Raw genomic sequence first — 27,900 nt, forward strand, 5'->3', positions numbered from 1 at the left:
GCGTATAGCGTCCATGTTCTTGTCTAACATGTCATTGAAATCTTCGTACGCCCACATGAACTTTATAGACGGGGAGTTTTCTTCGGACTTCGACGTTAACGGCACTAAGTGCATTTTTATTGAGGATAAAATATAGTAATTGCCACTCGGCGCCAGTCCGTGACTGAAGAGATTCGTACGCAGCGTGCTAATTATATAAGCATCCGCCTAAGCAAAGCAAATTAAATATAAATTAAAAGTAAAAAATACATCGACAGTTTTGATCTTTCTATACATATAAATGATGATACTAAAGTGTCTACTTGGAATTATTTTCAAAACTCATACGACGTTTTTTGTAAGTCTTTATTGCGTGATGCGTGAAATAAGGCATGATAAATAGGATACAGCTTTATGGGTTATACATATAATTGTTGGTATCAAAAAACGGGATCGCTATTTGGGTAAGGAAAATATTCTAAACAATAACCGCTTTTCATATCTCAATCCCCATACAGCCGTAATCTTGACAAATGACGGTCTTTCAAGTGTAGTCGGCACTACGGGCCGCATTGACAAAGCCCCAAATAAACTGACGCGAACATATAAATAAGCATATTCGATACTTTATTGAGTGGAGGAAATGTGAAGGAAATAGTTTCCCGCGTCATTAAGCTACGCATCAATCAAAGGTCGAAATAAGAGTGTGTGAATAAGCATTCCAACACTGAAACCCTGTCATTGGGATGCCGTTTGATTGTTTGATGCCGGAAACTTTGAAAATATGCTAAACAATTGCAGATACCTCTTCGTATAAGAATAATTATATATTACGTTTTGTGAGATTACATATCATTAACGTACACACCGACAAATATTATTTTAAAGTCAAAGTTGCCATAACTCGAACATATTTTGTAGCCCTAAGCCACGTCTTGAATAACGATTTCCTGGAACCATAAAACTGGGTTTTTGGCAGCAACGCGATGGGGGTCTAGATTCGCGTGGAGGTAAACGGCGAAAACGCAAAGGCTGCGGTGGTGGTGCACGATATCTGCATTGTGGGACGGCGACGCGACGCCGGCGGGTCTGGCGTCGCGGCGGCGGCGCATACATCAGGCACGCGACGACCCTGCGTCCCTCTCCTTCCCTCCCCGTTTACTTTAGGTCTCTTCTAATTATTATCATGACCGTTTTCGTATTTAATAGTTTTTCGATTGCGTATGAACTAATTGCGTCATCTGATTTATATGTTTCTTTTTATATAGCTTGGTAATAAACATTTTTGATATAGAATTTTCTCTTAAAATCAAAAATATGTACCACGTTTACAAATTGTATGTTGTGAAATGTAAATGAATTTCAATGACAGTAAATACGACTATAACGAATCTTTAATAAATGGGTAAATCTTGAACTAACGATTTCTAGGCGGAACTAAAATAAAACATTCGTGAAACACTCATAAAAGATAATAAAATTTCAATTTTAATACCATTGCAATAGCATAAGTGGACTTCCATAGCACATTGGTTAATATAAATTTGCGTCATCATAAAATGTATGCGCTTCATTGCGAATCATTATAAATTATAATTCATATTAGTTTTTGTTTATTTTTCAAAATGATCCAATCAGTATTCAATTTGAAATGTTTGTTAAACATGAAACACGAACACTGAGGTGGAGACGACAAAATTTACAATTAGGCTGAACAATTTGCAGCTGGTGCTTTGCTCGGGCGGTATCGCGACTGAGTCGCCACCACCAAACTGCGAATTGCACCGCCACGCTCCCATTATCCTATGCAAATCCGGATTTCCCAAATATCGTGTTATGCCGCGGGCTACCTGCTATCGCGGCTATTAATAACCCGTCGCGTTACAAATACGAGCCTCTGAGCTGAGCCGTTTTGCCCGCCGACGAAATAAACTAGCAATATGTTAACTTACTTTATACGCTCGCGAGATATTATACATTATGCAAAATTGACGTGATAAAGCGGCATATCAAATAGTAAACTGGCTATTTTCCTGAACGATACAGAGTGAGCTTGTAACATCGCTATATTTATCGTTGAATACAAATTTTGCACGTTTATCTAAATTGCTTTTATTAAAAATATATATTTATTTTATTGTTCAAAGTTCCTTATTTGACAAGAAAATAATTCTTAAAATAATTAAATGATTTGTGCTTGTTTAAAAGTAGGTATAATTTTTTCCAATTAATTATACGGATATAAATTCATTCGCCACACCGATCTACTGCGGGTCGGAGGATATATGTACAAACGTCAGAATTACTTGTACTCATGCATGTTTTTCCTTGCACTTAGGATAAGAAAATAATAACATTGGAGAAATTCAGCTTTGCTGTGGATTCGTACTTCAAATTACGTTCGGCTTAAATGTACCCCTAGTTATTGTATCCACGGGGCTAACACGGTTTTCGATACGATTAACACACAATAATGGCGCATTACGTATCTAGTAAAACAGGTTAATAAAATGAAGGGAGAGGAATCACCTCGAGGTCAAAGTTCCAGGTCGGGCCAAGTAGAAACGGAAACCAGCGGTAATCCTTCGTTTAGGGCGCCTTAAGAATAGGTAATAACTTCTATATAACTCGTCATATACGATACGATATAAGTAATGAAAATGAAGAAACGCAATTATCGTCTGGGGAGAAATGTTATTTCCCCTTATTATAAGGGCGAGCACTTACAAGCGTCGTAGTGAATTAGTAGCGGGCGGACAAGGTCTCTAAATAAAGGGACAGAATGCGGTCATGTATAACTTTTCCCTTTTACGATGATGTTATAAAACGTAAGAGTACCGATGGTAATAAAATGTATATATTATATCAATAATAAAAACACGATTTCGTTATCTATGGATTTATAAATTTCTCAAGAGTTAAAGTATCAAGTAAAGTTATTGCGCTCGCACCACACTTGGTAATTTTTTGAAGAGCTCACTGGATAATTAGATTAGACGCTGCCGCAGACCGAGGCCACGAGCAAACTGAAGTGAAGTTTTCTTATTAAACATTAATGTCTGGACTATTACGAACGAGTCTAGAAAACTTCGAAATGTAGGAAGTAGTGATTACTTTTAAATCGGAATGTGGAGAACTTTTTACAATTCAAACTTTAATATTCTAAGTACATGATTTATTGAAATCTAATTAGCCTAATTGTGTTAGCACGAAGTTAACTAATATAGTCGAAAACACTTATTTAACAACGATAGTTACTAATTAAATACAAAAGGGTTACCTCACCTAAGGAGTCCGAAATGCTATTTATTAATTTGAACACATTTTCTTAATTTAAGTCTAAGAGTTCACAATTTGACGAGCCCGAACTGGTAGACGACTGAACAAGGAATGACCTGTTCGAGGCACATACGGCTACAATTTAATTAGATACGGCTTCAGATTACCTCGGTAAGGCTTCACACGATGTATGTTATTTCATTTTTTTAGTTCACTAACAAACACACGTATACGTAACATACACGAGTACGTACATTGATTATTATCCATTTAAATTATATTAAAGTTTTCGTTACTACTTGCGGTTAGTTGAATTAAGAAATAATTGTAGTCAGCATCAGCATTAAATATTGGTTTACCTGTAACAAAAGAAATATCAGGATTAGTAATTTTGTTCGTTATCAGACGTAGGTTAAGTAAGACAATATCTTTATTAATAATAAAGTCGGTGGGAGTGATGAATTGTAGTCTTTGTGGTGTAAAGTCTTGACTTCGATAATAATGGGTTCCGCGGAAGCGGCATGGGTAGGGGGACAGCTCGGATGGTTGCGATTGTTTCCGATGATAAACACCGGCCGCCCGGCGCCCACCCAGCCATCCAAGAGTCGGCGCTAATTAAACAACAACGAGGAAAATTAATTTGATTGTTTCGAAACTGCACCTCTTTGTTTCGGCCTTTCGAACGAGTTACCTTGGAAAAATATTTGATTGACGCCTCTTAAAGCCTTAACGCTCTTCTTTATGTGATTTTCAATGCGTCACGATTTATTTTTCAAGCAAAAACATAATGCCCCGAGAACGAGCAGCGGCGATGACAAGCAAGAAAGGACTGAGGAAAGTAATGTTTGACACCTCGACTGAAAGCTTCTAAGTGCAACGAGGTCGATGTTCGGTTACCTAAATGTCTTTTATTTTTATGTTTAATTATTTAATTAATTGAAAAATTTATGAAAACTGAAAAATTACCATATAGCTCCAATAATATGCGTAGATCATATGATATAGTCGTACTAATATTTTAGTAACATAAATAAAACGTCGGTAACTTCAGTTGAATAGTTGTTTTCAGCAGTTCTGAATTTCGATGATGATAATATAGTTAATCGTTGTTTACTGCTCAATACTCGACAGTAATAGCAAATATGGAGATTATGACAAATTGTTATTGCATGACGTTGCGAGCTAAGTCGCGTTCTTACCTACCACAAATTGGCTTATTGGGCGACTGGGTAAATAAACGACACCCTCTAATTAATTACTACCACCTAATGAATCGTTATTCCGAAATTAATTAAGTGCTTAAAAATATAAACAGGTTTATTTATTGATTTATTATGTTTAAAATGCAATTATTTTGATAACATAAATACTAATATTCTGGCGATAACATAAGATGTTTTTATGCTGTAACTTTTTACAGATAAAACACACTTTTTTGCTACTAAATATTTTTTTAGTTATGCTATAACGAGAACTAGTAATTAAACTCTAACGTCACCATGTGAAGTCATCATTTGATACGATGTGGGAAGGACGAAGAGACTTTGCAATTAAATAAGTATTGTTTACGTCATCTGTCTGAGTCTTAAAGCCGTTTGATGTCAATAAATAACAAAAAAAATAATTGGACAAGAAGTTCAAGTGACTAATAGAAGATGACACAACCGATAACAGCCTTACCATGATTTGTTGTTTATTTCGCTTTCGCTTTTGATTTCATGAAATAAATTAATCTATTATAGATTAAACAATTAAAAGTTAGCAACACAAATTTGTCAACTACAAATACATATTATCGTAGCATTTCTCAAATCAATTTAAATTGTGAACCATAAAAAATGACCCGATTAAGTTAAACGTATAGAAACCTATTTGGGTCTAATTAAATAAAGTATTTCGCAACGTTCTCTAAGTGAATGGGTTGTAAAATTGAATTCGGAAAATTAACCGTGAATAGAGGCACGGGTCGCGGACAAAAACTTAAATGCGTGCTCCGAAGGCTGTCGGTGCGAAAATGTGGAATTACATGCGGCATCCGATCCGGGCAACTCATTCCGGGAGCGTGAATTATTCACACGGTGCCGAATGCGGGCGGAACCGAGATAGATTGGAGGCAAAGTTTTGTGTATGTACTGTGAGTGCTGAATTAGCACGCACAATAGAATCGGAATATGAATTATGATATTACTAAACAGTGCACTGCTCATCGACAATACATTTATTATAAAATAAGGGATTTAAATGTTATTTATGTAATACGATAATTTTATTAATTTTTAATATCGTAATATTTCGATAACCAATTGAGAATTTAGACTTAAGTAATGGATTAACAAAAAGCATTTAATAGGAAAGCTTTCATAACGTAGTTAGCGATATAATGACTGTATGCACATGTCTATTGGAAATAGAAGGGTAAAGGTTTACCAAGAGAGGGGTGGGGAATCATTAAAGGATGCGAGGCTCGTCTCATTGGGGTTGGACAAAAACGGGCCGCTGTCCGTTACGGTTTGGGCTGCAATTAAACAAGAGAACGAGCGACCGTTCATTGGAAAAGCGCTGAACAAGTGAACAGTACAACAGCTATCTAATTACTTTGTGCCTCCGCGGTGCCAGTTGTCTCTACAATGTAACGTCGCTGCAAACTTGCTTGCGGTTTTTACAAACAGCTTTACTTTCTGTAAACTTTATCCAATCGAATTTTGGGGAACTCCGTTGTTTTGGGTAATTTATTGCTGCTATTGGTTTCAATGTAAACGAAGAGAAGGGAACAATTTAGTTTTCGATACCTTGTATTTGTTCTACTTACTTTTCATCTTATATTATCTTATAAATTTATTTTATTATAAAACTTATCATTTACAACAGTCTAAATCGTAGTATAAACTGTAAAAATAAAACTAATTAAAAAGTTTAAAATAGTAAGTCTGTTTCATTTCAAAAGGAACTGTCTCATGCATTCGTATTTTATTTCAAAATGTAAATTAATTGAACATCCATTTAGTGACAAATTCACTATAAAATAAAAGCAATGAAAACGAGCAAAGGTAGAACAAAGGTTTTGATTCGAATTTAGACCGGTAGCTATAAAAAAAGGATTACTCTGTTCTTTTCGGTCATTAGGTGGGAACGTGGGTGGGGCTAAATACAATCGAAATCAAATTAAGTTCATTCAGTTGCGGAGAGGCAGCGGCGGTCGGGTTAAGTTGATTCAGCAGCGGAGCGGACACGTGCGCCGCCCTAGCGTTCGCAATAAGAATAAGAAATGAACCGATAAATTCTATATAGAACTCTCTTATAAGGCATTGGAATTTATAACTGTTACAGTGGACGTTCACAGATTTAATAAAATAAATATTTATCGTTTATTTTAAAACACAATAACGACGACGATAAAAATAGAAAAGAAAGGATTTACTAATGAGATCGCTCAGAATTATTTTTACCCATTATACTATTTCAATTGTGTAAACAACCATTTAATAAAATCTTTGTTTTATTTACTTCATACAGCTATAGTAAATGCAAGCAGTGGCATGAAAAACACCCCAAAGTCTAACACGACAAATGAACTCCGAGGCGCTAATGATTATTTCGATTCGTGTGTATTCAACTAAAGCAATTATTGACGACCATAACTATAAAAAACATTGATCCAGTAAATAATAAATTTAAACATGTTGGTTTTGATTTTTATCAAGATACATATACGAATAATGTCAACCAGAAAATTCGATGCGCCCTGACGTCATGTCAAGTGCTCGTTGGACAGCAAGTGGGTTCGAGCTAAGCGATGTGAGGTTACACGTCGTTATGGATGGTCGAATTAATTGAAATATAGCGTCGCGTCGATGCGCAGTCGTGCGTTGTCGGATCGGAGATTAAAGTTGCAGTACGTGGCACGGTGGAGAGCAGGTGCAATGGGGAGATAGCAGCGGCTGCACTGCGGTTGCTCTATCGACTTCCCAAACACGAAATCGAAGCGTTGAAAAATTGCGCTGAACGTCTCGGATTCGCTCTCTGAGCGAGGCTGAGCTACATACAAATAAGCCGAATCGTACTGCGTCGTCATCATTGATTCACAACTCGTTCGGATTCCGTTAAGCTTGCTTTCCAAATTACCGATCCGAAAAAGTTACTTTCGTGATATTTTCATGAAATATATATTATTGTAGTCGAGTTGTATAAAAGTATTTCTTTATCAATTGACACTTTTATAAAATTTATTGGACTAATAAATAAAATATATAATCATGATTTTAATTAATCGATCTTAAAACGACGTTAAAATAATTTATTTCGAAATTAATTTTAACTTCACTTTTCTTCAAAAGATCCAATACGAAAATGTAGTTGTTACGACATCATTCCTTTAAGAGATACAAAATGAAAATAAATATGTTCGTAGCAATGCAAGTTGGCGTTTTGCTAAATATGAAAAGTCTTCGAAAGCAGATAGGACGCCGAGGAAAATATTACAGCAAAACTAAGCGCAACTTTTGCCTTAACTCAGCGATCCTACGTGGATGTAAGACATTGGATTTATATTCTTTTAACGTCAAAATAAGATTGAACTGCTGTATATCTTTCAGTTTAGGTAAAAACTAATAATAATTTAGGTTTTTAAAAATTTCCACTTTTAGTTCAATAAAATAAACTTCAATTCAGACAGTTATGTTTATAAAGCCATCGAGGGACGAGGAAGTGGAGACCCATGAAGCAAAGTTTATGACAAACAATAACATTTATTCCATAGTTGGTTATTAATGCGCACCTCATTTACAGCTGGGCGGGCGCCACATCGCCGGCTTTCTGCATTGTTAGTACCGCAACAAACATCTTTTGAAGTGAATAAATTACTCTGGCTTTTAGATTGCACTAGATTATTCTAGTTATAATATTTCATTTCATAGACGCTATGAACATTACGTAACTTTTAAATAGAAATATGCTCTTATGTTATTAGCTCGGGTGTGGCAGATTTTTTAACATTTTAATTTTTTCTTTCCATCAGTCGAGTCTCCAGCTCGTTTGCCCCCTCTTACACCAAAAAAAGGTCGTTTAGTTTAGTTGGCACTAGGAACAATAAAATAATGTTCCAACAAATCTAATATCATTATTTAAATTAATTAACATAAAATACTTATTGAAAGTTTCAACAAAAATTTAATGTATTTTTAAGGTAAAGTTGACTTAAGCTACAAAATAATTTGTATTTGAATAATACGTGACTAAAGATGTGAAAACTTCTATAATAATTGTTACGACATGAGTTTATTCATAGTCAGTATCATGATTTGGAATATAAACGATCTTGACCTTATTAAGAAATAAACGTGTAAAGATTTTGCATTTAAATAAGAGATTAATTCTAATGCGAAAATTTTGTGTTATAATTTAATATGTACATATGTTTAGTAATCGAGGGTCGAGGGTTTTTGTAATCCCTTAATGAAATGGGTCATAGAACTGTAAAATACAGTACCTTTTTTTTACAACGATTTACCCGCTAGTAATAAGAAAATTATACAAGTAAAAACTATAACTTAGTTTGGCCTAAATTTGGGTTGACAAGGATTTTCGTTGACGTTAAGCGGGGCCTATGAATTAATTTTGCTGGAAATACGATACCATTATAAATTTTCGGATATTAAAAAATATAATTATCATTTCATAACTAAAACAGAAAAAAAAAATTAATCTAAGTTTAAAAAGACACTTTAAAAGGAGCGTTTAAATTCTAACACGGTACTATAAAATCTTTCTATGAAAAATAGATTTTTGCGAAAAGCGTTCATACTTTCACACAAGTAGTGGGAGGCAGGTTGAGGGGGACGATTCTTCTATAGCTCCCCAATAATCGACAGTTCAAGCATTCGTATATTTGTTGCGACCGCGCAAATGCCTGGCGGGATTCAGCCACAAGTCGACTACTCATGGCCTGTCATGATTGCAACTCGGATAATACTATGTAAAATTCAGACCAGAAATATATATACATATTACAGATGTACATGCTTTGCGATTAACATTTTATCAGTTCTTTTAGATATAATAATAATAATAATATCCTGGGACATTTTTCACACACGGCCATCTGATCCCAAATTAAGCTTGTACAAAGCTTGTGCTATGGAAACCAGACAACTGATATACTACATATACTACTTTTTTTTTTTGTAAATACATACTTATATAGATAATTACACCCAGACTCAGGACAAACAGACATGTTCATGCACACAAATGTCTGTCCTAGGTGGGAATCGAACCCACAACCTTCGGCGTGAAAGGCAAGTGTTCTACCAACCACGCCAACCGGCTCGTCTAAAAATAATGTATTTTTTTCCCATTATTTCAATACATATTATAAATTTAACGAATTTTATTATTCTATATTGATATAATATGTTTTCTTCAAATTTATTCATTTACGAATGTAATACCTACTGATAACTATTATCTTTATTATAATCAAAGTAATCACAAGAATCAAGAGATATCGGAAAATAATCAAAACTATGTCAGTATAATATTCATTTTATTATTTAGTGTTAAATAGTAAGAATTAAAATAATATTTCTGAAAATTTCCGTTTTTAAAATTATATATGTAAATGTTTTGACATATTCACTTAAGGACAAATTATGATATTTGGTTGTTTATTTCATTCATTATTATTCAAAAAAGCACCTGGAATTAGTAAAAATTCGCATATTCACAGTGTACGTTCCAGTCCATATTTCAAATTTTTATTTTATGATTTACATCTGACATCTGACAGAATCTTCTTGAAGGAAATAAAAAAATATACAATTTATATCGCATTGCTTTAATATTGAGATTTGAAGTGTGACATTGCGCAAAGCCTAATTGGACAAAACGTTTGGAAGAGCAACATGATACCTTGTGTTAAGTAGTGCCATGAAGAAGCTTTATCTTCTCATTTCTATGTTAGCTTGCTAAAAGTACAATTAAGTGTTTAGAATTTTGTGATTAGAGAACAAAGGATGATTTCGACTTCAAATCAATTGCATCCAACGTATAATAGCATTATGAACACACGATTAGATTTTCATTGAATTCGATTTACAAATTTTTCGTAGTAAAATAATTGCACAAGTAACTTTAGTCTTTACAGTCATCAGCATGATTTTTTATACGAAAAAAAAACCATCAAAACAAATTAGTGAAATATAACTTGTACCTAAATTTAATTAAGTACCTATTTTAAAAACGATGTCAACTAAATTACAGTACATTAAAATAGGAATCGCTGCACACAATTTACACTTTGGTTGGTAATGTGTAATCGTGATGGCTTTTCAATGCTCATTTGCGTATCTAAGTGCTACCGCGGAGGCCATTAGCCAGCCATCGAAGACGTCATTACTCGTAGCGTATGCGATAAGGGGCCTCTGCCCGGAGACACCGCGCTCTTAACGATGGACTCCCCATGGAAGTGGACAGTATTAAGGGTTAAACACACTCGGTTACAACTAGAAGAACTTTCGAGTGTGTCACGCATAATTATAGTTTACTTTAAGTTAAATTAACAATAATTTATGCAATCAATAAAAATTTAAAACATATATTCAACACATCCATACATTAAAAAAATGAAACATAAGTTCAACAAATTCTTTTTTTTTATAGTTGTTTCGTATACAATCTTGTAAGTAGGGAATGCGCCATCTATAGAGGATGGCAGGAAAACGCCATTGCAGAGTTTCGTCGTAGATTTTAACGAGATTGCTAGTCGCCGGTTCTGTAGCATCGAACTCTTGGCAAGCACCCTCCACAACAACTTAACGACTTATAAAAGGAGATCTTTCCTATTTCATTATAGGTGCTTTGTTGATATATTTTGGCTTAATTAAAATTATACTGAATAAAAAATTAAATACAATTTAAATATATGTATGTTATTTAAATTACAACTACTTACGAACGTAACTCGTTAATTAGTTTGATAAATATGCAACAAAATAATAACCTTGAATCTAAAGAGGATATAAATTATTAAAAGAATATAGAATCTGGTTTGAAGTCGAACATGAAGCTGGCACGGATATCAAAGATTCGTTACGTTTTTTATATGAGTATTCAAAATAATTGTGAGTGAAAGTAAAGCGTGTATAAATTTACTTTCAAAATTATTATTGCATTATCATTACTGTTTAGTTCGCATGCATGAATATATATGTATAAATAATAACTGTATTTGATTTTTAATATCCATTAGGTTGGGAATATTGAAGTTTTATAGAGAGTATATCTATAACAATTCAATCGACCTGAGGTACAATTTCGGAGTCATATGGCCCCCTTCAAAAACGATTCTAGAGACGTAAACATGAAGTCGAGAATTGAACAGCTATCAATTTTCAGTGGAGTTCACCTGCGATTTACTGGGCTCAGGCACATCGGCGTATGTTTTATTCAGGTGTATCCCACGCCGCGTGTCGGCCGAGTCCGCTCATTACAATACGAGTAAACGCCGGCGCCGGCTCGGCGGCCAACTTCTGCGATGGCAGACAACGCGACCGATTAAAATTTCATCTCTCTTTGTTCGGTAACGGAGATCGGATCGATGGGCGCCGCTATATTCTGCTACAGTCACTCGGACGCGAACAGAATCGAATTTATTGAGATAAATTAGTTTTTTGATGATGCATCTAGGGATTTAAATAAAATAAATCTGACATGTCTATTGTTGCTATGTATATTTGTATACTCCGAGTTTAACATAATCACTGAATGATACTTGAAATTAACAGAATTAAGGAAAGTTAGACATAAAACGAGATCATGTTTACAGAGTTCAGTCTGTGCCAATTAAAAGGACCCTGATTGGAAGCGATTCTCCAGTGAATAGAGAGACGAATAAAACGAACTTGCGAAAAGTGCAACCGTCTCGTGAAACTTATCTCAACGCAGCTGCTTCGTACTATGCATTCAGAAAACAGAAAACAAAGGCATTTCATATAAGTATCAGGTGCCATAATTATATATCATTTTATTTTATGGACATAACTCACTGAAAATAAGGGCGACAAAGAAGGCCATTTGTTTTGGTATTACGCTATCGGGTGTCCTGGCGACACCCGTAAAGAAGGCGGCGGTTTCGAAGTCCGGATTCTTTCAATTTTTCAACCCCCGAATCTTGCGTCGTCTCATAGAAATTGTAAAAAAATTGCTAGTCTTCGTGTTCTTAGGTAAATATTTTATCGGCTTGATACATTTTCCTCAACTTCTTTCCACTGCATCGAGCTGACTCTTATACACAACTCTAGTTAAGGAGCTAGTGTACGTACCGACTTGGCATCTATTGTTCGTCTTACTCCCAAACTGTACAATGATGCGGTTAATTTGGAGGAATAAATCAGGCTTGCTTTATATTCCCGTCACAGCCGACAGCGGAGCCTTGGAAGCTATTACAGTAGCCATAATGAGATTTAGAGCGTTCATATAAAGTTATTTATGTGCAGAACGAGACTACGCGAATCTAAAGCAACATCGAGATATACTGTATTGATTAAACATGTGCTTGTGCATATACAATTAATTGGGAATAGTTTGAATCACGCCTGAGAAATTATAAGAAATTATGTTATGTGTTATATCGGCTTTATGGCTTAGGTCAGACTTTACTTCGACTTACTGATGAAAAAAAGTCAAAAATATGTGTGTAAGTATGAGCACGCATAAACTTTTACTACTCGACCAAGACCTGTTTTCTTGTTAAAGACAAGGGCGAGGAAAACTTAACTCATCTAATCTACAGGATATTTACCGGATAAGTGTAAATATTTTAAGAGTTTTTCATATAACACTACAACGTTTTTCTTCTTATTGACATATGAATTGTAATTGCAAAGCACAGTACACAAAAATTTACACTGATTAAAATTGAAATTTTGTGAGAAATCTCTAAGACATGACATAAGTCCCAAAGGTGAAATAGCACATCGAGATTCAGTTTAGTTGTTTAAAATAAAAGCATATTTAAAGTACTAAAGGAAAAAAATAATCTTTCTATTAAAGCATATCTACTAAAAACTATAACCGACACGCGAGCATTGTTTGAACAATAGAGCCGGCACCCTATTATTTATTATTATTTTTATTCCTGGAGGTGGATGATCGATCATGTGGAGGGCCTTTACAGTCGGAGTCCTTTGTTAGGGGCGAGATTAATCACACGCATCTATGTATGACGAGCTAGAGATATTCATTAGCAGGAAACGATCGGTACACTTGCCCTACTACACTTTCACTAACTTTATACATAAGTCAACAACATAAGAACACCGTAACTAACTTCCCGTACTTTCGATTACAAAATGCAGTGAATAACTAGTCTGGACAGTTCATTGCGTAATAGGTATATAGCGGGAAATATATAATTTTGCATAGTTTTAAGGACTCTTAAGCGAAAGTGATAATGAATCGATTGTATTTTTTATTAAAACATCTCTTAAAAATTACGGCTGTGGTACATACTGTTGTAGTGTCACGTCAAAAGTTTTCTAATTTAGTTATACGTAAATGTAACTCCGACTCGGGAGTCGGAAGATTAACTCCCCGAATCTTATTGCGATTTTTTAAATGAATTTTCGTTTAATTGTATTTTTATTTCATGTTATTTGTTAATCAAAAAATCATATTTATTTATGTTTTAATTTATATAGGCTAAGCTGAAGCTTTATAAATGATTTTCACAAGCTTTTATTTGAATTTGGCTGTTGGTATGTGTGGGTCAAATCTTGCAACTGAACTTTAAATCAGTTCCTCCCAAGCAACCAATTGTGATGAAATATTGCATACACTTTTGGTGCTCGCAATAATACAATCTTATTATAATAATTTTATAAGTTTTAATATATGGATTAAATAACAGCTTGTATCTAATGAGGGTTTTTTATACCAACTTATAATTGATGACGTCATGTCAAAATTACCCAATAGAATATAAATAATTAGGACATAAAATTATAAAACATTAAAAAATATATTGTGAACTATTTTACTATTCATCTTCTATGATTAGCATTTATTTCTAAGAATAAATAACATTTCATACGATATATATATATTAAAATAATTGTGAATGTAATCAGAATGAGACGATAAGAAGAATTGCTTTCTACATTGGATGCCTAAATACTATATAGTTTCATCTTTTTTTTAATAGAAAATAAAAATCTTATACATTTCGATTTCATAAGTTATTTTTATAAAACCAATATACTTCTCACATGTACAAACTGCAAGTACTAGGAATTAAGAAATTAAAAGATGTTTCGTGGGTAGTGGGGGGTGGCGGAAAGGCGAACTCAGGACGTCTGTACAAGTACAACGAATTGTGAGCAGTGCCGTATGGCGCTATATTGAGTCAGCGTTTAATCAAATCCCTACGGAGCTATCGGCAATAAGAAAGGTTTTAGGTAGGTTTGGTATTTTGTTCAAATATAATACTAATTTTTTTTACATTTAAGGCAAATTTCAACAAAACGCCTCATTATTAAATCATTATGTCACGTAGTTATTATGTTGTATACTACCGTACTGTTATAATGTCGTTTGTCACTGTCATGAATACATGATCACTTATTAAGATTGAGATAAACCGCGTCATACATTGTTCCCGGTTACCTAATGATAAATTAATTAATTATTACATAGGTCTGATGGTTTCGCATCAAAGACAAATTTTAGACATTAGACGACACAGCTTTATTAACAACATCGTCAACGACGTAGTTCGCCGGCGAACCCGGTAACACAATAGTGCAAACAAACGCTCGGACACCGCGCCTCGCGATGTCAATTAAGCTAATTAAACACACATAGGGGGAAAGTGGCCGTTGTCGTTCTGCACATACATAACCACCCTTAGTGGTTCGTAACTGACGCATCATATTATCTACAACAAAGCCGTAACTCATAAAACCGGAAAACAATGGTCAAACTGTCGCTGAGTCTATATGTTTAAAGGCGAACTATTCCTCCGAATATAAATTCTAATTTTTAATTTCGTTTCAAAGTCATTGTTTTTATAATTACAAAGAGAAGGAAATGTTAAAAGTTTAAAATTTGAGTAATGTAAATATTTTAATGTTATAAATTCGAACAGTGTCAAAATATGCAAACTAAATGAGAAATTCGCAGTTTAGTGGTAAGTAATTACTCGATGAAATTATGGAAATGAGCGGCGAAAAGACAAATAATAGAATGAGTGCTAACAAGAGATAAGACAGGGCTTAATTAATAAAGTTTTGCGCGCTTGTCTTGAGGCGATGCGCGGAAATCGTCCATGATTCTGGATACAGATCGGATAATCGCATTGCCCTAATTGAGCGTTAGATTGACGCTATCGGGACACAGAGTCTGTCTTCGAACGCTCTCTTCGTCTTGCTAACAATAAGTAGCTTTTGTAAATAGATCCGAGCCGAAGGCTCAATTACCAAAGATAAGCTGGGATCAAAAATAAACCTACAAAGAATAAATCGTAGAAAATATAAACCAATAAAGGGTTGTATCGTGCGTTAAATTTCGAAAAGTTTTATCGGGAAGGGATTACCCGTTTTCGTAGTTACGTGAAATTTTATATTATTCTGTTTTTATTGTAAAAATAAATATGAACTCCAGTAAAACTTAGATAAAATAAAATGAATATAAATAAATTTTAAAATTATAGTAAGTACAACAAATGACATCGTTTTTCCCGAACTAAAAATGAATTTATCACATTTTAAAATAGTTTAAGACAAATTAACTTAAACAATTTAATTAAAAAAAACAACAAAACACTGCTCGTGTTTTCACGGATTTCACCCACAGACTCATTGTAAACATTGCTGTTGCGTATGTTTGTTTATCTAACTGCTTCTTCCGACGAAGCAGGCAGTCGTGAAACAGAAATGACTAAGTGTATTATGTTACAGCACGTAATAAGGATAAATTATGGTTATAAATATTTAAAGTCCGCTTTCCTGTTTGCATGATTTAAATTAATTTCAAACGCAAAAGCTTTGGTAATAAAAATAAATATGTCAACATGGTTATTATTTTTGAAACGATAATTCATATAGTTGAGATAATATTTTGACATCAAATTTTAAGCAGGCGGAGAAGCGAAAAATTCATTGAATCGTATTTAATATATATATATATATATATATATATATATATATATATATATATATATATATATATATATATATATATATATAAATTAAAAGTCGCTTTTGTTTTTTTTTTAAATATTTTAGCCTACATATTTTATGTCATTGTCATTCTTTTTTCACACTGTTACAGATTTTAAGTATATTTTAAACTTAACTTCGAAATTTGTATTTTAATATTGGTATAAATTTGCTCATGCATCTAGATTGTTATATTTTATTCTTATCGTAATGTTTAGCACTAAAGTATATTTAAATTAATTACATTATTAATACTTTAACAAGAAAAAAGTATCACATCTTATTGAAAATATATAAATATGCATGTAACAAATTAGTCTATTCGAAATCATGTTAAAAAAATAAAGTCTATTATAATAAAAAATAATTCAATATTTCTACTCTTGAAAAGATTTTGAACCTAAAATTTTAAGGTTTATTTATGACGTAAATTTCTGAAAAAGTACAAAAGTAACGAGCGTCTTATTAAAGAAGTCCTGTTTCGGAGGGCGACAGAGTGACTAAGTACATTATAAAAACTGTATTTACACTCGACCTCACGAGGCGGACGGAAAAACTTTCGTTTTGGGCGTTTTATGGGCGAAAAAATTGAGAAAAGTTGGAGCGTAACGGCCGGTGGCGACGAGGTATAGAGGCTACGACGAAGGCGAGTTTAATATAATATGTAAATGGAACGGCAACGCCACGACCTAACGCTCCTCATCGGTAACTCATATTGGGTCCTGGACATATTAGACAGGGCAGTCGTAAATTATTTTGCAAAAGGCAAGGCAGCAGTTTTACGCTCGTGGCTGGCAGATGAGCCTGCAACAACGTACGAGCATGGGTTACGAGCCTATGAATGCAAATGAGCTACGCACGAACGAAGGTTGTTTTATCGGCTGCAATTTACATAAAACCCTGGAAGACAGACTGACGAACGCACTCACCGTTTCTTTACTACCATATTATGGTGATAACTAATGTTCTTAATTACCTGAAATGGACAAATATTACATAAATTAGTTTCTTATCGTCAATTTAAGATATTGATATAGCTTCTAATTTAATTATTTATTGATACCTTCATACTCGAAATAGCAATATATACATTTAATGTACAAAGACAATAATTAAAAACTACTAAACGTTTGGTTTATATCAGAATACAAATTATTCTCAGTATGCTAACAAACAATGTCTTTACTGCTACTTGTTTTAAAGTTCAACTAAGTGTACAATTTCAAGCTTATCTAGGCGGTTCATGAGGTATGTTGTTATCATATGAGCAAGTTAAAGAAAACTTTAGACGTTGTATATACTAATATCAAGCTTGTAAAGCAGTGGACCCAAAAGTTTTCCGAATGTGATGCTTCAACGTTTCTAACTACTGAAAAACAACGATACATCAAAAGTGAGTTACAAGTTAACTGACGGTGTCCGCGACGGCGACGGTAAAATTTCGATTTGCGCTGACACGGGTATTACCCGGTGGGATTTCTTTTGTAGACTTCTTCATTTTCTTACTCGCGATCTGCATAAATATTTAAAAATTTTACGTATAATCAGACGACTCTATAAGTTGTTCGTATAAGTTGCATGAATGGTCAAGCTTACGGCTTTTGTGTGCGCATTAGTGACATACAAAGATGAACAGCGAATCGTAAAACGTATAATTCAAACAAGACTATACATCCTATTCAAGAGAACGGCAGAGTAAAAAGCAAAGGGAGGAGCGTTGAGAGGACTGTTAAAGGGCGGAGCTACAAAGAAAAACCAGTAGTTATATCTTCAAATATAAGACGTTGTTAACGGTCGCGAGGTGATGTTAGTTGCTAAGAGATGCTTTGGTTTGACAAAAGATTGCTATTTTATTTATGCCAATATTTTACGAATTTTTAAAACGTATTATTCAAGTCGAATAAAAAGTATAAAAACTTAATGTAGAAAGACATTTCCCGTGAAGACAATAAAGAACCTAAAGCGCACAGTTTTAAACTTTTCACGAGACGAAACACGGTGAAGCGACGCGGACGCCTAGAAAGTTGGAAGGCGAAGACGACGGCGCGGTGCGGGCTGCCGCGATCTTACTGTCAAAGTAAGAAATATTGCGTACATTCGCAATATCGGAAGTAACATACACAATTTCTATAGATTACTATAAGATGGAAACAAATCTCACGTCTGAGCTATCTGAAATTGTACAGCCTTTAGTAATATTCAATGTTACTGTAACTAATATCATTTACTGGTTATTGTTGTTTTATGTACATATATTATTGTATAACTATTCGACAATTTAACGATACCTTTATTATAAATTGTCTAGAACAACAAAATTATGGCCAAGCTATTATTATTATTGACAAGTTTAGGGCAACTTATTTTTTTAATTTCGCAACCATGACAAGTGTTTTTAGTTTATAAATCATAAAATAAAAACATATCTGAAGTATATAATTATTATAAATTGTAGCCTAAATTATTCAAAGAAAATATTTTAAGCCGCTTTAAGTTTTTTTGGTTTCATTTTACACATAAAATAATATAGATCACTAAGTTTATATACAAATGGAAATTATTTTAAAGTGATTTATATTATCTTTGTCATCGCTTATTAAATTTTTTGCTAGTGTTGTTTTAAGCTGAAGTAAGGCACACTAAGAACGTTAAATTACGTTCGTTGTTGTTTTAATCCTATTCTCGCGACAAATTAATATGCTCATCGTCAGCCGCATCAGTAGATTACGACGCATTCGCAGCGCGATTGTATTTTAAGTGTATTATCCAATTTGTTGGATATTGTGCGTGTGATAATCAGCAGTTGTGGAATATAACCGAATGGTTAGTCGTAAGCTGTGGCGGTACTGTACAATGCCTGCATTATCGTACGCAGCTATGGAGAGAGCTAGCGCACTTAATAGATTTTGTTGGCGTGGTATCCGAAGCGGTCAGCCTATTACGAACTAACGGGATTACTGTACGAATTTGCGTTTCGTATACGATACCGGTTTGTTGTTTTGAGCGAGTAGCCTATCATGTAACATGATACGCAGCAGTTCATCCTTGAAATTTAATGCCGATAGCTTAGTGGCACGCTAAACAAAAAACTCTGAATGTCTTCGTTAGAGAAAGGAACTCGGGAGCACTTGCACTCAACGATGAACGAGTACGCGTTAAGAGGTATGAAGCGCCTCGTTACCTTGACGCGAAAATAGAGCGGAAGATTTTAAGATTTAAAAGATAATAACTAATAATGAGTCAATAAGCGACGTTAGTTAGTATAGTGTTCGTAAAAAAATAAAAAATAAATGTTCATTCGCAACACAGTCGGATGTGGAGTGTGTACCTTGATGTTAAAACAAACTTGAAATAAAATCGAGAAAATAATTAAAATCGGCGCAAACCATTAAAAGAGCAGTTTATAATAGGAGAGTGCACCGTCGAGTGTCCTTCATGTAGGCAGTTAAAGAGTTGGAGGAGCGCACTCGAGCACGAGTACTGTAGCGGCGCCACCTCGTGCCGACTAACGAACCCGCCGACAAAAACTCTCCTGCGCTCGGCACCACGCGCCTCAGCGATAATAATCGCACCACCTTCTCTTTGTACTCATGAATAGAACCTCATTGACTTAATAAACTGTACATACTTACTGAGCTAAATAATTAACTTCCGCCAACTTATTCTATTTCTCTACTCCTAGTCTTCAAGCCCAGCCGTCACATAAACACAAAAACCACTTTTACAAGAGTACTTGATCACGGAGTAGAAAAATGTTTTAGTGTTCTTATAATAACATCCGACAAAACTACTAAAGGGAAACGAATAAGAACAGTGATTCATTTTATGTTCGTTCCGAGAGAACCAATAAAGACAAATGATCGATATTAGGTCAGCGTCCCCTAAAGTTCCTAGTTTAATCTTGCGATGCAGCCTCCTCGTAATCTGTTTAATAAACTTCTCATGATCAATCTGGCAAGTATTGGCTCATCATCATATTACCATGGTGTACTTTTTTTTAATTGTTATTAAATTAATATGTATTTAGTGATATTTGGTGCCAACCGGCAGTACAAGATGCTGTTATACGTAGTACGTCACTCCTTTTAGCGTGGAGTCGTGAATTGCTTCCACATGATCACACCTTATACGTCGTCAGAGAATTGCATGGCTAACGAGCAAACGACGAGTTAATGAGTTACACTTTTTTGCATACATAATACTATGCTAATGCTAATGTCTTAAATAGTGTCATTTTGTTTCATAGCTATTATTATATACATTTGATTTTTATGCATTACATTTTCATAATCAGTTCTTATTTAAATTCTAAATATATATTAAAAAATAAATTTAATTACATTGTTCAAGTTTTGAAATGAAATTTAAAGCGGAGAACCAGAACTTTCAGAGAAAAAAGTTAGTATGCATTATTTTATCACTAAGCTATTAAGTTTTTTGTTGGATTTTAAAAAGATATTTCAAGCATTACATATTATTTTATAGAAAAAATATCATGTAATATAAAAATATTAAAATAAATTAAAATAAATTTTACATTACATAAATAAGTACCTGCTAATCTAAGGTATGCAAATACGAAATCAATATGAAGTTGAATAGAACGTGTATTCTAACTATAGCGGGTTTATGTTTTTTACGCATTTCTGTGATTTTAACGTAAAACAAAACAACGTAAATTGTAGTAGTCTCAGTAGAGATTCTTGTACATCTATTAGTTCGAATGGTGAAGTTTAATTCCCTGCTTGATGGTAGGGCTTTGTGCAAGCCCGTTTGGGTAGGTGCCACCCACTCATTACTAATTCTATACTTTTGATAATGTAATGAATGGTTAAAATTTTTTATAGCGCCAATGTATACGATCGATGGTGACCATTTACCATCAAGTGGGCCATCAGCCCGTCCGCCAAGCTATTTTATAAAAATAAAAATGATAAACTTCCTAAGGAATAGCCTGTATCGTAATTGCCGGTGCCTTAAAGGTTGTAATACATTTCAAAGATGTCCTTTTAATACTTACTGATAAAATGTACAATAAAAATGAGTTTTAGTTTTTTTTTAACCATACTACTCTTATTACGAAGAGGTTTTAGATACTTTTTAGTGATATTAATTAATAGTTAAAACTTTCTAGGTAACACAAGCAAAGCTTCGTAGTTCAAAAATTTCTTTTACAAATAATTTTGTATAAATATTTCATATCTCAACCGCTTCTGTCATATATTTTATTATCGTTAATAATCGGCTATAACGACATAGAAAGCTTGTAGTGAGGTTTGATCGGCGGCAATAGATCACGTGGCCGTCACAAGATATATGGGCGTAGCCGACCATCGTTCGCTGCAACGTAACATTGTCCGCATCCACACCACAACCTTTTTGCAACTCTAAAATATTATCGGTAAAGTTACAAAATATGCGAAAAAGTTTAGGATTAAATTGTTTATACTTTTATCTTTCATTAAAATTAATAAGCTTTAATAGGATATCGTAATGTTTCAATATTGTTGCGATATTATAATCTGATATCGCAAGTAGCGACGGCAGGCGAATATTAAATCAATAACTTCGGATAAGATACGACGTGTGTCGTATGACTGGCGTTCTTGTGGTTTTCTTGCAAGGATGACGGGATTGTGATATGCTAATGCGGTAAGAGCCAACGCTGCAAGTGCGAGAGGGACGGGCTATGGCTATGTCTGCTTTCGAGTGGACAAAGCGCATGATGCGCAAGGAAACCGGTTATACTTGTTTATTTTGCACGCATTCCTCTTGAGCAGTCGGGAATGAGCGAGCCATTCCCGGACGGATCAGGAACTCGCTTTCTACCCTGTACGAATGTCCTTGAATTCTAAGCAATTTGTGGGGCCAAGTTGAATTTTGAACCATCGTTGTAGGGTAACATGTTTTGCATCATACATTTTAGCTTTGTATCATTTATAATATTACATAGATATATTGGAATTAAAGTTCATTGTTTTAATTTATACTAAAGCAGAATTTGCTATTCGAAATTTTAAATAATTGCAATATCATTAAACACCTGTATTTATAGGGCTGCACGATACAAATACTTGCTTAATTATGATGAGATTACGGGTCTAACAATTACACAAAATAACGGCATACATTCGCAAGTTTGTTATACGTTTATTAGCATACATAAAAGGACTTTCTAGGGTGAAAATCTCTTAGCTGCGAAATTATACTGGTTTCGTGTCACGTCCACGATGAGAATTTACTTTAATTGGCAAATAATACGTAGGGCAATTAAGGATGCTAAGTCGGGTAGAGGCGCGCGTGACGCGACTAGTGAATGTAGATATTCAATTATGCAAACACAGTCGCGAAAGAACACCCGAAGCTCCCCAACTAACTCGCTTTGAAAAATGTATTTGTTGACCCTTTAGAATACTCAAATGAAATTTTCGTTTATAATGAAATTACATTTTAATATTTAATTTGATCCGCATACAGCACATCTTTTTATGTACAGTCTCCGCCTTTCACTAGTGTATATAACTATATTTTTGGAGTATTAATATAGCACTATTCACTTCCACTTCACATACTAGCAGCCTATAACTGCAGAGCGTTTCTGCTCTGATATTCTAAACGGAAATTGCGATTTATTTAGGATAGATTGCATAACGGAGACAAACTTCTGTTTTATTAATCCATCTTAACTAATACTTAAAATACTATAATGATATTTGTTTTCTTAAAATGTCAAAGAAATAAATGTGGCGAATATTGTATACGCATTTCGTGAGTATATTCCATTAAAAGTACTTTAAGTGCATAACTACGTAAAGTAGTGACGTGTCGAGATAGCTCTGCGAAAGCTCTCGAGTTACGCGATACTCGCCTGGGGGACACAGGAATTGTCATGTAAAACGTCCTACGAGTGCGCCATGAAACGGGATTTACCCCGAGGCTGGAAATGCACTTTCGCGAAACGATTTATTTAGAATCTTAGGCCGGCGAACTATGAGGCAAATTTTAATACGAACCACGATAGACGGTATGACAATGCGTTTTTGTGATTACAAATAATGTCCAAAATACGTATGAACGCTAAGAGTAGACAACTATTACCAGTGTGAGTCCCAAAAAATGTAGCAGTCACGGTGCACATACGAGTTTGAATATCATACAAACCGCCCGTCCCGCAAAAAGCAGTTTCAAATCCCGACAAGAATCCGATACTTTTCAAGTGGTTCAATTTGTGTTTAATCTCGTGATTGGTCTTGAAGGAAAAGATCGAGGAAATAAGCACCGGAGACATTATCCTTAAAAAAATAAGTACTATCGTCATGTGTATAACAGGTTGCTTTTGCATGTCTTTTTTATTTTCAGATGAGTACACAAGTGCGTCAAACGCCACAAACACGTCCGCATACGAGTCTGTTTGCACAGAGCAAAAAATTCTAACTCGCGTTGTAGACGACCTGCAAAGTCTGTGACTTAATTCGCGATGACGATGGATATGCAGATACGGTTTATAAATAATGTAGTTGGAATTAAAGGCGCTGTATTTTTATAATAGGCAAGTTTAATCCGTGATATATATATATTTATAATAATAAAGAGATGTAAGAAATTTTTAATATAATAGCCAAGCTAGTCTGCGCGCACTGATCTAATGCAAATATCTTACAAAACGCCCCAAGTTTTTTAGTCGACAATGTAATAAAATGTAATATAAATATATCTCAAACTAAATAGCAAGTTTGTATAACGGCATTGTTATTTACAAACAAACGCTTACTATTAATAAATTTTTTTTTGACACAAGAATTAATACTACGTAACAATTAAATTGAATTCTCAGCACTTCTCAAAACTAAAAGTTGTTAATGTGACCATTTACATGAGATAACATGACTTTTTATTAAAGATATAGGTCTTTAATAAAAAGGAGGTTGTCGAGGACCTTCCTTTACAGATTGAAGATCTACAAATGTTTTAAACAACATTTTCGTTGATTTGTTATAGTTGTCACAGCAAAAAATCATCCCGACTAATAAATATTACTCTTTCCGGACTACGTTGACCTATAACATAAAAAAAATACAACTTATGAACATTAATGTTATTACTAAGCAGAGGGGAATTCCCAGATACTTTTATCACCTGTTTTTATTTGGCTTGAGCTATATATGTTGATCTAATCCATATGTAATAAAGACATTAAAATAGAGGCAGATAGAGATATACAAACGGACCCCAATCTTAAAAAAGTTTTTAGACAAAAACGGCTCCGTTGCAAATACGTTAATAATACTAGAATATATTAATGTACAAAGATAATGTATTTTATTATTTTTTTGTGTATATACTGTCAAACATCTCCGAGTTCGCAGACGTTATCGAACCTTAATGCGGTATAAGCAATTATTTAATTCTATTGTAGTGACATTGCTGAATTACATAGAGGCGATGTGAAATTTTGAAATAAAATTTTGATATAAAAGAGAAATATAACAATTATATAATCAAATAATCACCTTCAATCAATAATATAAATCATAATAATCACCCGGCGGCCGATCCCGAACTCTTCGCCTGTAGCTATATGCAGACAGCTATCACCGCGTCGGTTCATATATCGTACCTATTGTTTTTATCTTTTATTATCTATAAAGCAACGAGATAAGGATTAACACCGTTCTACAAATGAATCGAGCTTAACGGTTTCTGTTACCATAATTTTTTTTCTAAATATATAAATAATGATAAATATTTCAGCGATTTATAAAATAACAATAAATTTTATTAACATTTTTTTTGTCAATATTTTTAAGATTTACACAAATCTATAGTATGAACTGTAGTAAGTATTATACATATGTACTAATTTAGTTTATATATATCTCTGCTTTTTCCACTTCACTCTTTCGGTGTACAATATTTCTATTCTGCTATATTCTATGTCAGACCAGACTAAATTTTCTTCGACTACCTTTGACATAACCAGCTGCTTCTCCTGTAAAACAGTGTGTAAAACAAATATCCTCTTATGTACCACCTTCTCTGATAGCAGATATTAGTGACAATTAAAATTGACTTTAAGCCTGGAGTTTTTTGTAATTTAAAAATTCTAGTTTATCTATTCGGTATGAATTTATTAAGTTTATTCAAATCAGGTTCAAATGTATTATTCTTAACATAACACCTTTTTATTAAATACTGAAGAATATTTTACGTTTTTTAAATAAGATTCTTAAGCTATATCGGATTTACAGTAATAACACTAATTCTATTTTTACGATTCATGTAACAAATATGCGAACGCTTCACTAATTTCGACATTCATGCAGTTTGCACAACTGGCAAGAAATATGCAAACGTTAATAGACATTAAACAAAATTCAAACGTATTTTTTTTAATTAACCTATATATATAATTGTGACAAAAAATTGTAAAAAAGTTTTTACAAGTATGAATCTGAAGAAGGCGCTTACTTGCGTATGTCCCACATCAGACGAGACTAAGATGCGGGGACAGGCTTCGAAGTTTTAGATAATAGTATTTTCATATATGATTCCATAATTTTATATATATTGAGGCGTACGCCCATTTATAATGTAAGCAAAACAAATGATCTAACGATTAAATTTTAACAAGTTTTTAAAAACAATCTTTGATTTATATTTGTCGAATATCGTCCATTTTTATTTATGCATATATGCATAGCGACAGGTTCAATTGACATTTCCAACACATTTACATAGTATAATACATTTGTCTTATCTTAATCTGGTATATAAAATGTTATTTATTTAAATGATCGAGCAGGTAAAGAAATATAACACTAACGTTATAGCCATTATTATTGTTATTACTACGTTTTAACACGAAAGCGAATTTTATAATTAGACCAGTGAAGCTTGGACATACAAGACGTAAAATTTTTCAATTATATCGACGGAAGAGCATAGTGACGTAAAACTCACGGTCGGCATCGAATTCAGTGCGTGTAGCATGATGCAAGGTGCCAAGGTCGAGGCTGATACACTTTGCATGCAAATGGCCACAGATAAAGTCGCGCTCATTACGCCCGACACCCGCCGACGAGGCCTACTGCGATTATGGACCCTGTTCGAGACGCTTTTATTTTATTACGGATGTGCTGAGAAAGGAGGTTAATGCTGTTAAATTACACGCATTGTTTCACCTTGTCGTTGCCATGGTAACGGCGCTGCAGACATATATCTTCATTAAATTAAATGAAACGCGATTCGATCTCATAAATTAGTCCATACATGTTTTATTGGATAAGAAGATCGTAGAGAACTTTGTATATTTCGGCACTTAAGATGTAGTGTCAGTGGACTGACGAAGCGTGCGTTAACTTTCTGAGCTATTTATGTGATTTTCCACGTTGCTAGAGACGTGTCTCTCGAGCCTCACCGTTTAATTAAAGGGCGAGGGGGATGGTTGTGCGGGGCCCGAGGAGCAGGGTATAATGGCGGCGCAATATCGGATGGAAATGCGCGGCATGTAGGAATGCGCCGCACGCCGCCCCTCCCTATCGCGAACGATTCGTGGTATTTTTTATTGACGACTCTGGAAATGCTAGTGAGAATAGTCGATGTGGTTTCCATTAAACGAGGAAGCATAATACAAGTTCATTACGAAAAAATAATACTTATATTCCTTCAAAACAAGGCCGTAAGGCTTGAGAGGCCGTAAGATTGTCCTTTTCTTTCTTGCATCTTAGCACGATGACGAAATATTAAGTGAACGTAAATATAATTTTGTAAATCTGAGCATTATCCAAAAATAGACTTTGCCTAATGGACACGGCACGACGGTATATTTCATCCACGATCAGCTCTGTGGAAAGATTAAATTTAGAGACTAACGTTTTTAGAAAGCGAGAATTCAGCACGCGCGTCACTTCTCTCGACGAAACATTTTTATAGTGTTAAAAGGAATTTACGTACGTAGATAAAGTACGTCAATATTTATATAAGATATTTGCAAGATAGTTATTATTACACTGTAAGAAAAGTCTATAGAAAAATGGTAAGTATACAAAAAAAAAACAGTAATTCGATATAACAACGAAGAAAACAACAATCTTTTTTCGAGTTTTAATAGCAAATTATCTTGCACTAGGCAAGGAGCGTACGATTCCAATCGGAGGGCAATTTGAACGGAGAGTGGGGAAACGAGCGAGCGAACGAAACGTGACACCCTACTTATCACGACATGTGAAAGTAAGAACTAGTATTAACTTTTATATTTACTTCGTTTTATTGTTTGAAAAAAACAATGAAAGGATAACACACAAAAAATTATATTAAATGATATATCGTTTGAATCGATAGACTTAGCAAATAAACACACCTGTGTGCATTTCAGTTAGTATCCGAATATTCAAGCGAAACCAAACGCTGGTACAATTAGAATTGAACGTCA

General features: G+C 34.1%; 1 protein-coding gene across 10 annotated transcripts in view; it reads right to left on the reverse strand.

The window, feature by feature from the left end:
* LOC126781049 (muscleblind-like protein) overlaps positions 1-27,900 on the reverse strand; it is a 245,292-nt gene that overhangs the window by 19,035 nt on the left and 198,357 nt on the right. The window contains exon 1 of one of the 10 annotated variants that reach the window (XR_007670606.1): positions 3,265-3,386. The exons of the other annotated variants lie outside the window; for them this stretch is intronic. The gene's annotated coding sequence lies outside the window, so the exon portion shown is untranslated. Of the gene's footprint in view, positions 1-3,264; positions 3,387-27,900 lie in introns of those variants that run through there. 10 annotated transcript variants of the gene reach the window in all.

This window comes from Nymphalis io, chromosome 3 (genome assembly GCF_905147045.1).
Source record: "Nymphalis io chromosome 3, ilAglIoxx1.1, whole genome shotgun sequence".
Taxonomy (NCBI): Eukaryota; Metazoa; Arthropoda; class Insecta; order Lepidoptera; family Nymphalidae; genus Nymphalis; species Nymphalis io.